Source organism: Ursus americanus, chromosome 7 (assembly GCF_024610735.1).
Source record: "Ursus americanus isolate L20-20 chromosome 7, mUrsAme1.1.p, whole genome shotgun sequence".
Lineage (NCBI taxonomy): Eukaryota > Metazoa > Chordata > Mammalia > Carnivora > Ursidae > Ursus > Ursus americanus.
Genome location: NC_142133.1, coordinates 28,173,052 through 28,191,182, shown reverse-complemented (window position 1 = coordinate 28,191,182; position 18,131 = coordinate 28,173,052). Strand labels below are relative to the sequence as shown.

General features: G+C 46.7%; 1 pseudogene across 1 annotated transcript; it reads right to left on the bottom strand.

Moving 5' to 3' along the window:
• Nucleotides 1–86: 86 nt before the first annotated feature.
• LOC123786148 (activator of 90 kDa heat shock protein ATPase homolog 2-like) lies at nucleotides 87–15,739 on the bottom strand (annotated as a pseudogene). The gene is made up of 9 exons (XR_015725192.1): nucleotides 15,549–15,739; nucleotides 14,165–14,355; nucleotides 5,980–6,080; nucleotides 4,101–4,215; nucleotides 2,988–3,076; nucleotides 2,154–2,270; nucleotides 1,655–1,760; nucleotides 915–962; nucleotides 87–759 (listed from the first exon to the last, which is right to left on the bottom strand). The product of XR_015725192.1 is annotated as an activator of 90 kDa heat shock protein ATPase homolog 2-like (transcript).
• Nucleotides 15,740–18,131: the final 2,392 nt, after the last annotated feature.

Sequence of the window (18,131 nt, the reverse complement as noted above, 5' to 3'; positions counted from 1 at the left end):
GAAGCACTTCTCCATTAGATTCTCTTTCATTATAGTAGTGGCGGTCCAAAAAGTTAACTTACCCCCAAGCCTTTCAGGCCTCCGCCTGGAGTGCAGCACTGCTGCGGGGAGCAGCCTCATGGTACAGCCCAGCGCACCTCACGTCAACACGCTTCTGAACGCGACACACTGCTGCTTTGCTACCTAAGAGCTCCAGACCTTAAAAACTCTGAAGTAAAATAAAAGAATAGTATCGACGTGCCATTTCTTGTTTGTCTGCCTGTACTAAAAATAGAGCTGACAGTAGCCTGCCTCGAACAAGCTTTAGTGGGGAAACGTCAGCTGTACTCAGAGGCCCAGTCTCTTCCCAGAGGAGCAGCGATGGGAGGTAAGGTTGCTACTGAATTTCCAGACTGCTTGCTACTTTTAACCCAGTGAGAGTCTAGTGGTAGTAAAGATTCAAACAGTGCTTTGAATTCTGTATAAGCTCATGGATTTCATCCAATATAAATTAAGAGTGTTTTCTTTTTTAAAAGGAGTAATAGGGAAGAGGTAAACTTGACCCTTTTCCTGCTTACAAAAAGTAATACCCTTATAAAATCTTCTAATTCAACCATTTAGGGTGGTCAGCTGCAGTAAACCTTTTATTTCTTCAAAATGCTGCTTCTGCCAACAGAATTTCATGCTCTCTTCTTTACAGACAGGAACTCCTTTACAGTCTAAGTGCAATTCAGTTTGCCCTGGAGTATGCGCAAAACTCTGCAACTGTAGGATAGTGTTCTAGAAAGAAAATAAGCTTATTACTGCATTACGAAAAGGACAACTGTCCATACAGTACTATTCCTTGTTTTTTTTTATAGTGTGTCGGGGGCTGGGGCGTGGGGGCGAGCTTGTGTGTTTCTAGACTCTTATAACAAAGAATACTAATAACATACCTTCTGGGCAGTTCCTACATCTCCATTTCATGATGATCTTTTTGTCAACTAAAAACAAAGGGGAAATTCCCTTAAGACGGCTTTCAGAAAATCCTCTCATTAAAATCCCTGAGCACTGGAAGTATTGAACCAACAACAGTACAGCCCCATGTTGCAGGTTATAGGGCAGCACCACTGGAAATCCACCGCTCCTGGGTGCCAGAGCGTCCTTAACAGAGCTAACCTCACGGACACAACAAGTGCAGTGACACTGGTCACTGGTCAGAGATGATGTCGAGGGTGAGGCAACGCAGACCCTAGTGACTGAGGTGGCCAAAATGTGAAACTGGTAGAGCAAGAGTTAGGAATTCTACTTCTTTCTTCCAAAACCGTAAGCATTAGCACAATTACTGTGCAACTAAGTCTTCAGCTTTATCATTACTTAGTATATGTAACATTTGTTATTTGTTCTACAACCAAGTATACATAACTTTACTATAACCAACGTTATAATGTTCTCAAGTTTCTGTGAGCCCAGATAAAAAACCAAAGCAAGTTAAAAAGAGCATGGATTTTAAAAAGCAATATTGGGGCGCCCGGCTGGCTCAGGGGGAAGAGCGTGCGACTCCTGATCTTGGAGTCATGACTTTAAGCCCCATGCTGGGTGTAGAGACTAGATTACTTAAATTAAAATTAAAAAATAAAGCCATTTTAACAGAAGAGTCAGTCCTAGCTTACTTTTCCTTAACCCTAAAGATTACTTACCAATTCTGTATATTCACCAGTGATGTTCCCATCAAACATTTGGAATTTCCCTCCCTTTTCAGCTTCTAATTCAGCAGGAGATTTAGAAAATTTTTGCACCAACTAAGCAAGCAAAACATATAGCAGACATGTTAATCCAGCGTGCCCTATCACCTTTTTAACCTAAATGCAAAGTATTAACAACTAAGGTAGGTTTTTTTTTTCTTTTCTAATCCTGAATCTGTAGGTTTTACTTACAGCTTTCTCTCCCTCTCCCACAGAGGGAGAAAACTCAGTAATGTATCCCCTAAATGTGGATCTATTTCCCTAAAATGCCCATCTTTTACCCCCCTGAATGTTTTAGAAGTTATCCTAAAGACTTCTATCACCACCGTTCTAGAGCACTTCAATTATAAGAATATGGCCATACGGGAAACGAAAAACCAGCTCCAGTTCTTACTGGCCCATTTTCTCCCAGTGTCGGCACTGAAGATCCTAGCTTGGGAAGGTGCTTACATCTTTCACAGCGAAGACTCTGTACAGTTGCTCTCTAGTGGCGTCGAGGAGTTCCGTCCTGTGCGGGGCCACCGTGGGGAGCCTTACACCCAGCCCGGCTGGAGATGAAGCCTGGATCTCAAGAAGAAAAGAGGTTCCAAAGCATAACTAACTAGCATGCCAGGGGGATAAAGCTACTTAGATTTTAAAATGCAGTCTTCCACTCCTAATAAAATACCAAAATGTCTCCAAATTTCACACTACCCTTTCCAGACATGGAAATAGCATGAAAAGCCTTTTGGCACCGCCAATCCTGGTTACTGTGAAACAGAGCTCATTGTTCTATGAGCTCTTCAGCTTTGTTCCTCTCCTACGTCATAGCTTAACACACCCCAAATCCCCCTTGAACATGTACATAATGGCCCAGAGGGCATAAAGATGAACAGATGAAGGACGATACCACTTAAGGCCAAAGGGTGTCAATTCCCCAACACAGATGCCAAGGGTGGGACCTAAATCTTCCCAATCCAAAAATCTGGAAAGGCTTTTCCATTGTGGTAGGTGAGCCTCAAAGTCATCTGGTTTCATAATCTGTTGCGTACCAAAGAACCCTGCCTTCGGAACATGGTCTTGAACTAAATTCAATAATTACCCCACAGGAAGCCCCGTTTATACATTCCCTTCCATCAAGGATAGAAGTCTCCTTTGATCATTTCCCACCAAAATGGCAAGGGATGCAAAGATGGATGAACAGGCCGTCCTCACTAACATTTACAGTTCATCATTTAGGGCTCTGAGGCATCCTCATTAAGCACTTCTTTTCCCTCCCTACATACTGGCCCCCAGAGGTCATACCTGCAAGGTGTTCTCACTCAGTTTCTTTTTAACTGGCAATTCCTGGGTTCCCATGGCTTTCGTTGGTAAAATCATTCCCATGGTAAATTCTAAAAAACAGGAAGTGATTTTGATTAAAACAAAATTTCTTCCCTTTGAGCAACACCAGTAAGGCAGAAAATCCAAACAGCTTATAAGAAAATAAGAGAACTGATATTAATATCAGTTATCTTTATTAATATCTTTATTAGTAAAGAATTCCTATATCATTGAGAATTTTAAGACCATATCATGTTCTTACATATAAAACTAATTATGAACATGAGTTCCATAGCAACAAATGCCTTTTCTCTTTACAAATGCCTTTTATTTAGTTCTTGATAGAAGAGTGATATTTTCCATTTTTTCCCCCCAAAAAGCTCAATTTTATTAAACTACTAGCTTTATGACCTTCACCTACTGTCAAAACCAGACACTTAACTGCTTCACCACCACCTCAAAAGCTTGGCCTCCCAGTATTCAAGCCTGTCGGCCAGCCAGCACCTAGATACTTCGGTAACAGAGTCCAAGGATGAGGTGCAGACACACAGGCCCCACAGAACATTTTGCCTGGCAGGTGACTAACTTAGGGAAGACGACAATAACCTCACTTCCACGCAGTGTAGATATTATCTAGGTAAATCTCAACTATATTTGTAGTACCTTTCATTCATTCACTCATTCACTGATTTATTCATAAGCACCTACTGTGTGCCTGGTATTGTGCCAGAAGCTGGAGATACAGCAGTGAACAAGATACACACCTTCCATGCCCCCTTAGAGCTTACACTCTAGGAGGAAAGACAGACCTTGAACAAGTAAATTATACAAACAACCGAATAAACATTCCAGAAAACTCTTAGCAATTTCATAGGCAAAATAGTCTGCAATATGTACAATACCAAAAGTCACTAATTAGGGTCTTACTCATGACTAGCTCTCAACCTCCAGACTACAGTTTATCCTGCAGCATAAAGAGTTGTTTCTGAAGCCTTACAGACATCACCATATCCTGGGAATCCAGACCACAGTACAGAGCATAACTTGGGTAAATAGAAAAGGGACCCTGTGGTTCACAAGGGTTGCCTTCTTTACACGTCTTAAGTGCCTTCAGGTAATCTCCAAGGGCCTCCCTGACCTTGGCGGTGCCTGCAGTTTTCATAAGATCCTTCAGTATATCCCCATCTCCTTTCTTTTTACTCACATTCACCTACAAATCAGAAAAATACAAGCCTAAGAAAAATCTGGTTTGATGTACTCTCACGACATCAGGACATACGGCTGAGAGAAGTGCTGTGATGCTGGGGGAAGGGGAAGAAGTGGGTATAAGGGAGATGTGCCAGGTTTCTTCAAAGACTTTGAGAAGCTGTAAGGGTTTTTTAATCAAAGGTCCATTGACTGGGTTGGTGGCCAAATCTGGAGTGGACTTCTTAGAAATGTGAACCCCTTACTTTGCATATAAAATGTGTATATGTGTATGTATTATATTAATATTTTAGTCACCCCATGGCTTTTATCAGGGTCTAGAAATGCGCTGTCCAGTACGGTAGCCACTAGCCACATTTGGCTATTGAGCCCTTGGAATGTGGCTGGTCTGATCTGAGACGTGCTAGAGTGTAAAATCATACACAACAGACTTTGAAGACTTAATACAAAAAAAGAATGTAAAATAATCTCAATAATTTTGATACTAATTACATGTTAAAATGGTATTTTTATATATTTGGTTAAATAAAAATATTAAAATTAATTTCACCTGTTTCTTTTAACTTTTTTAATACAGCTACTAGAAAAATTTAAATTCCACAGGTGGCTTGCATTGTATTTCTATTGAACAGCGCTGGTCTAGAACCCCAAAGCCAGTGTAATTAGAAAAATCAAGTTCCCACAATAACATGGCCATGGGCTACACTTTTTTGGTGCGAGGAAAATTGGGAGAGGAAGAAATAAAGAGGGAGGGAGGAAAAGGGACAAGAAGAGAGAGGGGGGAGAAGGAGGCAGACAGGAGGAGGGAAGCATCTGAATGCTGCTCTGGCTCTGCCAATGCTGCTGTGGTATTCTCAGAACGAAAAGAGGTGTTGGTTTGAAATATTTAGCGTCCCTATGATTCACTTGAGCTGGGCCTGGTCCCAGGTCGTGGGTCCCAGTTTGTCCTGTAACGACACCAAGGGATTGAAATCTAAAAGGCCAGTTTAATATGCTGATGAAATCAACTTTTCAGCTGATCTGAATACAGTGAAGTGAAACCACAGCCCTTAACTACGGCAACCACACGTCTGAAGACGCGCCTGAGACAGCCCCACTTTATGGCCTTTTAGAACCTTTACTAAAGGCCAGTCCCGGGCATGTAGCTCAGTACAGTTTAGTTTTTCTATCTTTGTAAGACTTCACATTTAAATATGTTCACAAATCAAAAAGACCCTCTGTCAAACTATCTTAGTTTGGAAAATCGACAAATGGTACAAATGGTTCTCGCCTCCCCAGAACCAAGCTTTCCAGCTCCAAGAGGGCAGTCCCTGCACACGACGCCCGGGTGCTCCGCAAAGCCCGCCCCCCCCGCCAGGAGAGCTAGGAGAGCCAGTCAAAAGCAACGCGTGACTGACTAGTTTACCAAAAACCATGCAATATTGCCGAAAGAGAGGACAGCTAAAAGCGGAGAATTTTCATTCTTAACGGGAAACAGCACAGATGCAGAAACAAACCCCGTTCACCAAGCTGGGCATCCGCCCGAGGCACAGGTGCAGGGGCCCGGGAGGGCGTGGGCACCTGCGAGGCGGGGCTGTCTAGGGCTCCTGCGGCCTCCTCCTCCCCCATGGCTCCGTTCCACACCCCACACCGCCTCCCACGGCGCAGCACGCCTGGCCAAACCGACCCTACACAATTCACCAAAACTACCGCACAGAAATCAGAGTCTACTAAGTGTTTCAAATGCCAAAATACATAACAGAAGCTTGACCTTTTAAACAAAAGAAACTAGCAGATACCTCCCCTCGGTGTCATCTACTTCGTTTTCTTCAGAAAGGTTGGATATTTCAATCAATCCCTTGCGCTGTGCACCAGATTCTTTAATTACACCTAAAATGAACAAAATACATTTTTCAATTACAAAGTTAACAACTGGTTTATGCAAACCGCCCACCCTCCTCACGGTGCCACCACAAAGGATGACAGGGCGGGCTCAAGGCTTTGCCACCACACAGGTGTTCTCCCGGCCCACACAGAGGTAAGCGGACAAGGACGGCAGAGGTGAAAGCCGGCCAGTGATAGTGCGCACGGACTCGGGGCCGGGTGGAAGCATGAGGCCGGAGGAAGTGGGCCTTTAACCAATGCTTCTGTTTTCCTCTCCCAATATTCTTTACCAGGTCAAAGCAGGATGAAGGGCTGTCTTGAAGAGGAGTCACATAAGGGATGGGAGGCCAGAAAGGGGCAATGAGTTCTCATCAGGGAAAGCATGAGGGGAGGCAGGTCAGGGCTTGGGGAAGTTGTGCGTGGACTCCACGTAGCTGGATTTCTTTCAATACCAAAGTGCTGATTTCAGGGACATCAAGATGGCAACAGAGGTTATTCCAGACTTCTGTTCCCCTCACATGACCAACTAACAGCTATCCATAGACAGGACACCACTGTGAAAATCCCAGAATGCACCCTTGTGGACCAGAGACAAAGGGCCAAATGAGAAGGGTAAAAGAAGTGATAAAACTGGCCAAATCACCCCTCCCTCATGCCAGCATAGAGCTGTGGTTTGTTTCTTCAGTGGGAAAAAAAGGTGGACATCCAGGTCCCCTAGCACTGGGGGAGGCTTCCTACAAGGCCCATCTGGGTCTTAGCTCACAGGAACCACTGGGAATCAGACAGACAGAAGCGAGGCACGACTTTCAATAATCAACACTCAAATCTTGTTGGACCGTGTTCCTGCTACAGCAGAGCACGTGCAGAGATCCTGGCCAGTGAGTCTGCCCGTCTGCGGAGCTGAGCTGGTAGCCCTATGTGGCTCGGGAGCCCAGCTGGCAGTTATGCCTGATGAGGATCCCTAGTCAATGGACTGAAACCAGCTGTGGAGCCCATTCTACTGCCCTCACCCAGGCAAGGAAGCAAACCTGTAGCCCCACTTAACTGCTGAGTGTAGCCTCCTGTCATCCAGACCATACAGGAAGCCTGACCAGTGAATCTGGGCAGCCGCTGAGCCCATCCTCCAGCCCCACTTGGGCAGGAAACCGAACCAGCAGCCTTGCCCAACTGTTGAGCACAGTCTCTGATCCCACACAACCAGGGAGCCCAGCCTACAGACCTGCCCAAATGCAAGACACAGCTTCCAGCCTTGTCCAGACAGGGAGCCCAGACAGGGAGCCCAAACAGTGACCCCACCCAAACACAGAGCATAGTCCCTAGCCCCAGCAAACTGCAGGATACAGCTGGAGGCCCATCCCCACCAGAGAGCCCGGCCAGCAATGTTGCTCAACAGCAGAGCATAGCCAGTGGCTCCCTGACCTTGAAGTGAAGTCCGCAGACCTGTCCAACTTCAGGGCACAGTCTGATCACAGAGCACAGCCTGAGGCCAGGTCTAATCATGAAGCCCCGCCTGTGGCCCTACCTGAACAGAATCTAGCCAGCAGAACCATCTGGTCAGGGAACATAGCCTGAGACCCCACCCAACCAGGAGCAATGGTGGAGACCCACCCATAGCCCTGCCCAATCATTGAGTCCTACCAGTAGCACTGACCTTTCAGAGAACACCTTCAGTCACCACCCCCTGATCGGCGGTAACTGCGAGGCCCATATTAGAGGCCCCATGTGACCATGTAGCACAGCCAGCAGCTACACCCCATCAGGGAGTCTGCCCAGCAACCCCGCTTGAACACAGAGCCCAACCAGCAGAACGATCCAACCAAGGAGCCCAGCCAGTAGAGCCCTGACCTCTGACCTCAGAGTAAGGGCAGTGGCCCCATCCAACTAGAGACCTTAACAGCATGCCCTGCCTACCACAAATGCTACTTGATGACCCACCTAGTAACCCAAACTAAGCGGAATGGTGAAGGTCTTTTCCTACTGAAGCAAACGTGTAAAGTCTGGAAAAGGAAACCACTTATATATGCAGATATGAAAATGGTATGAAAATAGTAACAGGAGGAAAGCTGGAAAACTCACAAATACATGGAAATAAACAAAACAGTCCTGAACAACCAACAACTCAGAGAACTCAAAAGGAAAATTTTAAAAATACCTTGAGACAAATGAAAATAAAACACAACACACCAAAACCTACAGGACGCGGCGAAAGCGCTTCTAAGCAGGAATTCTGTAGTGATGAGCACACACATCAAGGAAAAAAAAGATTTCAAATAAAGGACCTAACTTTATGTCTCAGAGAGTTAGGAAAAAAAACTAAGCCCAAAGTTAGCACAAGAAAGCAAGTAAGAAGCGTCTATAGATTCAATACAATCCTTATCAAAATGCCAACGGAATTTTTCACATAAATAAGACAATTCTAAAATTTTCATGAAACCACAAAACACCCCAAACAGCCAAAGCAATTCTGAGAAAGAAGAACAAAGCTGGAGGCATCACGATTCCTGATCTCAAACTTTACTACAAAGCTATAGTGATCAAAACAGTATGGCACTGACTTAAAAACAGACACAGAGACAATGGAATAGAATCAAGGGCCCAGAAATAAACCCATGCATGTATGATCAACTAATATTTGACAAGGGAGGCAAAAATACTCAGTGGGTAAAAGGTAGTCTCTTCATTAAATGGCACTGGGAAAACTTAATATTCACATGCAAAACAATGAAACTGTACCCCTATCTTACATCACTCACAAAAATTAACTTAATGTGGATTACAAGTCTGAAACCATAAAACTCCTAGGAGGAGGAGAAAAGCTCCCTGACCCTGGTCTTGGCAATAATTTTTGGATAGGACACCAAAAGCACAAGCAACAAGAGCAAAACAAGTAGGACCATGTCAAACTAAAAAGCTCCTGCAAGCAAAACAGTCACTCAGAACAAGGAAAGGGCAACCTACAGAATATTTGCAAACCTTATCAGATAAGAAGTTAATATTCAAAATATATAAGGAATTCATAAAACCTGACAGCAAAAAAACCCAAATAATCCCATTAAAAATGGGCAAAGGATCTAAACAGACATTTATGCAAAGGAGATGTTCAGATGGATGGTGCTCAAGGTCACCAAGCGTCAGGGAATGCCGATCAAAGTCACAGCGAGGTGTCACCCCGCCTGCTGGACTGGCTAGCGTCAAAAAGAGACAACAGGTGCTAGAGAGGATGTGGAGAACGGGGAACCCTCGAGCACCGTGTGGCAGGAATGCGAACTGGCACGGCCACTGTGGAAACCTGTACGGAAGTTCCTCAAAAATTAAAAATAGAACTGCATATGATTCAGCAATCCCACTTCTGGGTATTCATCCAAAGTTAATAAAAATCACTATCTCAAAGAGACATCTGCACCCCCGTGTTCACTGCAGCCTTATTTACAGTTGCCGAGACACAGAAACAACCTAAGTGTCCACTGACAGGTAGATGGACAAAGACCACGTGGCATACACACTCACATACGCAACAGTATGTTACTCGGCCACACAGGAGAAGGAAATCCTGCCATTTGGGACAAGATGGATGGACCCTGAGGGCATTATGCTAAGTGAAATAAATCAGGCAAAGACAAGAATTATATGACCTCATTTGTATGTGGAATCCAGAAAAACCAAACTCCTAGAGACAGAGAGTAGATTGGTGGCTGCAGGGAGCCAGTGATGTGGCAGGTGGTCAGAGGACACAAAGTACAAACTCCCAGTTACAAGAGTAAGCTCAGAGGGTGTCATGTACGGCCTGGTAACTACAGTTAACAACACTGTGTTGTATATTTTGAAAGTTGCTAAGAAAGTAAATCTGGGGGCGCCTGGGGGGCTCAGTCGTTAAGCATCTGCCTTCGGCTCAGGGCGTGATCCCGGCGTTCTGGGATCGAGCCCCACATCGGGCTCCTCCGCTGGGAGCCTGCTTCTTCCTCTCCCACTTCCCCTGCTTGTGTTCCCTCTCTCGCTGGTTGTATCTATCTCTGTCAAATAAATAAATAAAATCTTTAAAAAAAAAAAAAAAAGAAAGTAAATCTGAAAAGTGCTCAACATACACACACAGAAAACTACCATGAGGTGAGGCACGCGTTAAATGACCTTACCGTGGTAATCATCTCCATTTTATACGCGTACATAAGATCATCCTGCTATATACCTTAACCTTATACGATGTTGTACGTCAGCTGTGTCTCAGTAAAGCCAGAACATTGACTCTTCCCCAGAGGGTCCCACTTGCCCCCTCTGGGCTTCAGTGCTGGAGGGGAAAGGACAAGCGCTGAGGGCAGGCCCTCTGCAGCCCGCCCTCTAGCTGCTGCCTTGCGGTGGCTCAGTCTTACCTTCCAACGGAGGTGGCTGCTTCTTTGAGATGAGGGAGACAGAAGAAACACAAGGCCGTGAGCTTCCCTGGGACCCTCAGAGCCCTGTCCTGAGGGTGGGGTGCACTATAAGGCACCAGACCCTGCGATGATCTAGCCAGCTGCAGACAATGAGGGAGCAACTGAGACCAAACCTCTAGCCAGAAGTTTCCAAGGCGCAAGTGGACTTCTTTTGATGCTTCCCGAGCACCTCCCTGGGCTCAAGCCTGGCTCAAGCAAAGCGGCCAACAGGGCAGAGGCCCATGGCCAGCTTACTGTGGGACTCTCCCACCCAACTCTCAAGAAAGGAGTGGACTCCTGAGCAGAGGCCCAAACTTTAACGCAGTACAATATTCTAGAATCAGATCTCTCCCTCTCTCCTCTTCTTCTTCACTTTTGTCTTCACGTCCATGATTATTTCAACAAGTATTCACTGAGCACAGACTGTCGACCAGCCAGGAACCAGGCATCACAGGTTACTCTTTCAATAAGCACACAACATTCAAGACAGTGATCTGGACCTGGAAACAAAACCAATCCACCCCTGACCAAATGACCTACAGAATGAAAACAACACAAATGTCCATCAACTGATGAACAGATAAACAAAACGTGCTCTATCTGTACAACAGAATATCACTCCACCATGAAAAGGAACGGAACATGCTACAACACGGATGAACCTTGAAAATATTATGCTAGTGAGAGGAGCCAGTCACCTAAGCGTGCAACCTCAAACATAAAAATCCTAGAAGAGGGGCGCCTGGGTGGCACAGCAGTTAAGCATCTGCCTTCGGCTCAGGGCGTGATCCCGGCGTCATGGGATCGAGCCCCACATCAGGCTCCTCCGCTATGAGCCTGCTTCTTCCTCTCCCACTCCCCCTGCTTGTGTTCCCTCTCTCGCTGGCTGTCTCTGTCTCTGTCAAATAAATAAATAAAATCTTTAAAAAAAAAAAAAAATCCTAGAAGAGCACAGGCAGTAATTTCTCTGACATCAGCCATACATGGTAACATTTTTCTAGATATGTGTCCTGAGGCAAGGGAAATAAAAGCAAAAACAAACTATTAGGATTGCATCAAAATAGGAGTACCTGGGTGGCTACAGACCCAGTTAAGGGTCCGACTCTTGATTTCAGCTCAGGTCGTGATCTCAGGGTCATGGGATTGAGCTCTGCCTCGGGCTCTGTGCTGGCCACAGAGCTTGCTCAGGACTGTCCCTCTCCCTCTCCCTCCACCCCTCCCCTACTTGCATGAGCTCAAAAAAAAGGACTGCATCAAAATAAAAAGCTTCTGCACAGCAAAGGAAACAATCAACAAAACTAAAAGACAACCTACTGACTGGGAGAAGATATTTGCAAATGACATCTCTGATAAAGGGTTAGTATCCAAAATACATAAAGAACTTATACAGGGGCAGCTGGCTGGCTCAGTCAGTAGAGCCAGCAACTTCTGATCTTGGGGTTGTGAGTTCAAACCCCATTTTGGGTTTAGAGCTTACTTAAAAAAATAAGTAAAAATATTTAAAAAAAAATAAAAAACTGATACAACTCAACACAAAAAAAATAAATCTAATTAAAAATGGGCAGAAGACAGGGGCGCCTGGGTGGCTCAGTTGGTTAAGCATCTGACTTCAGCTCAGGTCCTTACCTCAGGGTCCTGGGATCGAACCCCATGTCAGGCTCTGCTCAGTGGGAAGTCTGCTTCTCCCTCTCCCTCTGCCCCTCCCTCTGCCTGTGCTCATTCTCTCTCAAATAAATAAAATCTTTTTAAAAATTTAATCATTTTTAAAAATGGGCAGAAGACATGAACAGACGTTTCTCCAAAGACGACATACAGATGGCCAACACACATGAAAAGATGCTCAACATCACTCCTCATCAGGGAAACACATCAAAACTACAATGAGATATCGCCTCACACCTGTCAAAATGGCTCAAATACAAAACACAAGAAACAACTGTTGGCGAAGATGTAACTGTAGGTGGGAATGCAAACTGGTACAGCTACTGGGGAAGACAGTACAGAGATTCCTCCACAAAGTAAAAACAGAACTCCATACCCTAGAATCCAGTCATCACACTACTGGCTATTTACCCAAAGAAAAGGAAAACACTAATTCAGAAGGCTATATGCACCCCTATGTTTATCGCAGCATTACTTACAATAGCCGAACTACGGAAGCAGCCCAAGTGCCCACTGACAAATGAATGGATCAAGAAGATGTGGCACATATAGAATGGAATATTACTCGGCCGTAAAAAAGAATGACATTTTGCCATTTCCAGTGACATGGGTAGGGCTAGAGAGTAAAATGTTAAGCTAAATAAATCAGAGAAAGACAAATACCATATGATCTCACTCATATGTGGAATTTAAGAAACAAAACACATGAACAAAAGGGGGGGCAAAGGGGCGCCTGGGTGGCACAGCAGTTAAGCGTCTGCCTTCGGCTCAGGGTGTGATCCCGGCGTTATGGGATCGAGCCCCACATCAGGCTCCTCCACTATGAGCCTGCTTCTTCCTCTCCCACTCTCCCTGCTTGTGTTCCCTCTCTCACTGGTTGTCTCTATCTCTGTCGAATAAATAAATAAAATCTTTAAAAAAAAAAAGGGGGGGGGGCAAAGGAGACAAGCCAAAAAACAGACTCTTAACTCTAGAGAACTAATGGTTACCATAAGGGAGGTGGGGGGTGGTGAAACAGGTGAAGGCGATTAAAGAGTCCTCTTATCATGATGAGCACTGGGTGATGTATGGAATTGCTGAATCATGGTATTGTAAACCTGAAACTAATTTAACACTTATGTTAACTACACTGGAATTAAAATTTTTAAAAAAGGAGCTAGTCACAAAAGATCACAAACTCTATGATCCCAATCACATGAAACGTCCAGAAGAGGCAAATCCATCTATAGAGACAGATGACAGAAAGAGGCAAATCCACCCACAGAAAGAGAAAACAGATTAGTGGTCGCCAAAGACCGTGGACTGACTGCTAATGGGTACAGGGGTTTTGTGAGTGGTGAAAATGTTCTGAAACTGATTGTGGCGATGGCTGCACAACTCTGTGAGTGTACCGAAAACCACTGAATTGTATACTTTAAACGGGTGAGCTGTATGGTGTGCGAATAGATCTCAGTAACGCTGATATTTTTAAAAGTCTCTTCGATTTGTTTCCCTGACGATGAGTGATGTTCAGTAGGAAGGGAGCCAGGATAATAATATATTTAAGTAACCATATAAAGATACCAAAGATCAGTGCTTTGGGGGAAAATAAAGCAGGAAGGGAGACAGTTCAAAGAAAGGACGTGCAATTTTTATAGGATAGAGATAGGTGGCTTCACTCAGGACAAAGACCAGAAGAACCTAGACGAGTCAGCAGGCAGCTGTCTCCAGGAAGAGTGCTCCAGCAACTCCGGAAAACTCTAGGGCTCACAAGTGCCTGGCAGACAAGAGTGCTGCTGAAATCAAAGGGCGCTAAGCAATGCTGGGAGAAAGGGAAGCCCCCAGCTTGCTGGACAAGAAACTCTACATGACAGAACGGTACCTGGAACTACACACACCAAATTCAGGGGCCAGTGAGCGCCAGGCCCGTATCAGGAGTTCTAAAGATACCTACTGAATGAATGATACCTGAGCCAGCTCTGCCCCAAGGCTGCCCCAGCCCCCTAGCTGTGCCCTGAACACCACCCACCATGCCCCCTCCTTTACCTTTCCAGCTCAGACTGATGTTCCACTCATAGAAGAAAATCAGCTTTCCTTTGCAGCTGCTGCAAGAAGCCTCACCTTCCACCTGCTTCAGCTCACTGATCTCACCACCGCCAGCCTCGTTCTCCACGACGATGCCCACCAGGAGGTCACGGAGCTTCCCCTTGGATCAGCTGGTGGCATCCCGCTCCGTCCTGCCAGGGACCAGAAGGGCAGAGCCATGAATGGAGGCCCCAGCTGGTAGCCACATGCCCAGGCTGGGGCATCATTACTGCCCAGATCAGCCCACTGCCTCTCAGGCAGCCGTGAGAACCCTGCCACCCTCAAAGTTCAACCAGATTTCTACCAAATATCTTTTAATATTCTTGTTCAGTTCCTTAAGATACTATTATCCACTATGTAAAGTAGTGTTTTGTCTTAAAAACACTGGCTTATTCTGGGGGAAGGGAGGCCTAGCAATCTCACCCACTGGAAATGGATGGGCAAAGCCTGGGCCATAGAAAAAGGTAGTAATAACTGAAATAATTTTAATCAAAACAAGGCAAATTATCAAGGGCATGCATTACCTCATGCAATCTTCCCAAATAAATGTTCCCATTTTAGCGAGTGGACGTGAGGCGAGAGAAGTCCCTGATGTGTCCACGGGGACAATGCCGGGAAAGGAGAGGCCAGGGCTTCCTCAATAAGCCGCTCACAGGCTGACGGCTTTACTCTGTCCTGGACGTGCCTCAACATGAGCTTGATGGCCTTGAGGTACCACAGTGTACCCTCAGGGATGCTGCATCACTTCCTGAAACTGGGGGGGTGAGGGGGGCAGAAATCAGTCCAGGTCCCAGATGACTTACAAAAAGCATGTGCAACTGTTCAAACTTCTAAAAAGAAGGCAGGGCTCACCAGAGCCCACCACGTTAGATGCACAGCTGAGATCCAAATTCCTGTTCTTTCCACTATATACAGACCAACACACGCGCGCACACACAGGTCATCAATAGGGTTGGGGGGAGGGGAGCTCTTAAGGTCACAGACTGTCAAAGTTGAAGAAGCCAAGCAGATAGCATTCGTGGGGCCCAGACCAACTTTCGGAAGGAGGAAACTGAAGTCCCACAGCCAGTGCAGAGAAGCCCCCCGCCCCTCCGTCTCCACACTCAGCTGAGGCTCATCACAGCCGCTCTTTGAGCAGCTGGTGGAGGAGGAGGGAATCCTCTGCACCTGTGCAGGCCCCGCCCCACAGAGGGAGCGCCGAGGCCCGGGAGGCGCCCGAGAGGCCGGGCCACCGCACCCCGCAGGGCACGGGGAGCCGGCTGCTCGCAGAGGGCCCCACCGTCCCGCCCGGCGCTCGGGAGGGAGGAGGCCCGAAAGCCCCGGCCCCGCCCCCGCCCGGCCGCACCAGTGCCAGTTGTTCACGTTGGTGCCGTCCTCCCGCTCCTCCACGATCCAGCGCGGGTCCCCCTGGTCCCACTTGGCCATGTCTGCGCTGGCGGCGCGGCCTTGGCGAACAACAACGAAGATCCGCGGTGCGGGCGGCCGTGCGCCTCCGTAGCGACGTTTCCGGTCTCCGAGTCCGGGATCGCAGCGTTCGCGGCGCCCAGAAAGTGCCAGAAAACCCCGCCCCCCGCGCCGCCACGCCCCGCTGCGGGGCGCGGAGGAGGCGGGAGCTCGGCCGGGGATCCGAGAGGCAGGGTCGCGGAGCGGGCGGGGGAGGGGCTCGGAGGACGCGAAGGTGGGCGCAGGGGCGCGGGATCCGGGAGGCGGGGCTGACGGGGGCAGAGGCGTCCCGGACGCGCGGCTGGGGAGGGGCGCGAAGCGGGAGCCCTGGGCCCGCTGTGGGACTCGCAAGTGCAGGGGTCGCGAAGGGGGAGCGTAGGCTGCCCGCGAAAGACGCGGACGCCGTTTAAGGATTCATTAGTATCATTGCAGTAACCGTTTTCAGGGCTAGCCAGAGGGGCGGTGAGTAAGGGACGCCTGAGGGCGGTACTGGGGGTGCGGCGGGCAGGCTGGCCGCGGCCGCACTGACTGCTTTCGCTGAACCCAATCCTGGCGAATGCGCCGCAAGCACTGGATCGCAGTGTTCGCTGTGCGATCGACTCGGGGCCCGAGCGCGCCCACGGTGCGCTGAGGTCTGCGCTGTGCGTGCTCTCTTCACCCCGTGTTCATAGTCTGTTCCTGCAGAGCTGGTTCGTGCTGCTTCTCACGCCTTCCCAACACCTGTGCAAGCAGCGCGAGCTACCAAGTTCTCAGTTACTTCAGGGATGTTTACATTTTAGTCACGTAATAATCCTTCATAGACGACTAAAGAATGTGATTGCAAGTGCATATTATTGCAGCTTAACGCAATTTTTCAATCATTAAGCGGATGATTTTCACGAATCATCGCGAATTGTCACCGTCCTGCAAAAACTGCACCAACTATAGGGAAGATGTTACTGAGGTGTCTATGGATATTTATTTAGCAGGGAAAACGGATAATGACGATGAAAGGGTGGAAGTACCTGACTCTTCTCTTCCCCTGTGGTGACCTGTCCTTTGCCAGTGGACTGTGCTCATCAAATTCGCTGGTGGAGAACATTTTCTCCATTTGCTTACTGGAGTTACTACGTTCCAACATCATCTTCCAAAAAGCTATCCCAGTTATGTAGTGTTTGATCCCCAACAAAGTGTTCGGAGTGCTTTGATTCCCCCCCCCAAAAAAATTTTTAATTTCACCTTTCATAACCTTACTTCACCAAAGGCATGTACATGAACACAAGGTATCAAATAGAAAAGACAGCAATGGTAATAGTAAGTGGGCACCATTTTCTTGTGGATTCACCGTTCCATCTTTTATCCAATTCATAGAGAGGGGTGCCTAGCTGGCTTAGTCAATAGAGCATGTCACTCTTGATCTCAGGGTCCTGTGCTTGAGCCCCACCTTGGGGGTAGAGATCGCATACAGAGTATTACTAATAGAACACCACATGGTAAGATTTAGATATATATAAGTGTAACCTGGGCGAAAATAAGACATCAGAAACTATACAAAGGCAGAAGCTATGATCACTAAAATTTTATGTGAACAAAAATATTTTGTAATATTTACACAAAAAATTTATCCTAATGGAAATAATCTTATTACAGTGCAAATGGAAAAGGTATTCTATGTAGATAATTGATCTAGAATTAAATTGGCCTAAAAGAAATTGTTCCAAAAAGTAATTTCACAAAGAAAATCTTCAGAATTAATTATTACTAAAATATTTGAGCAGGGAGCCTGATGCAGAGCTCAACCTCAGGACCCCAGGATCATGACGCAAGCCAAAGGCAGACACTTAACTGACTGAGCCACTCAGGCGCCCATTAGAAAAGTCATTCTTAAGAAACTTTGAAAAATGGACAAGTGTGGATAAAAACTGGGAGGAGGGAGATTTGTCAAGATGGAGAGGAGGCCACACATAGATACTTGGAAGTGGAATCGGTGAGTGGGTCAGATATTGGAGTGTAGCTGGGGAAGTGTTTTTCAGTGGCTGGCACTTTCAGCTTGGTTAGTCAACATCACCCTGAGAGACTAGAATGAAAAGAGGCTGGGAGAGGGCTTAGGTTATGACTCTGGAGATCAGCATTCAAGGGACAGGCAGAGAAGATGGAGCCTGAAAAGGAGCAACTAAAGGAGGAAGCAAACAAAGAAGGCATTTCATCATGGAAGCCAAGGCCCATAATGGAGCGGTTGGCATTGTTAGATATTGAAAAGTGCAGGTAGGATAAGAAACTGTTCTCTGGATTTGACAAGAGGGTCGATGGGCCCTTTGCAGAGAGCAGTTTCAGTGACTGATGGGGGCAGAAGTCAGGGCACTGTCGACAGAGGAGTGAATGGGAGGTGAGAAGACAGAGGGCGTGCTCTCAAAATGTCTGACAAGGATTAGTAAGAGAAATGGAGAGTAGCTAGATGGGATATGGGATGAAGGGAGCTTTTGCCTTCTCCCTATAAATGTTTTCA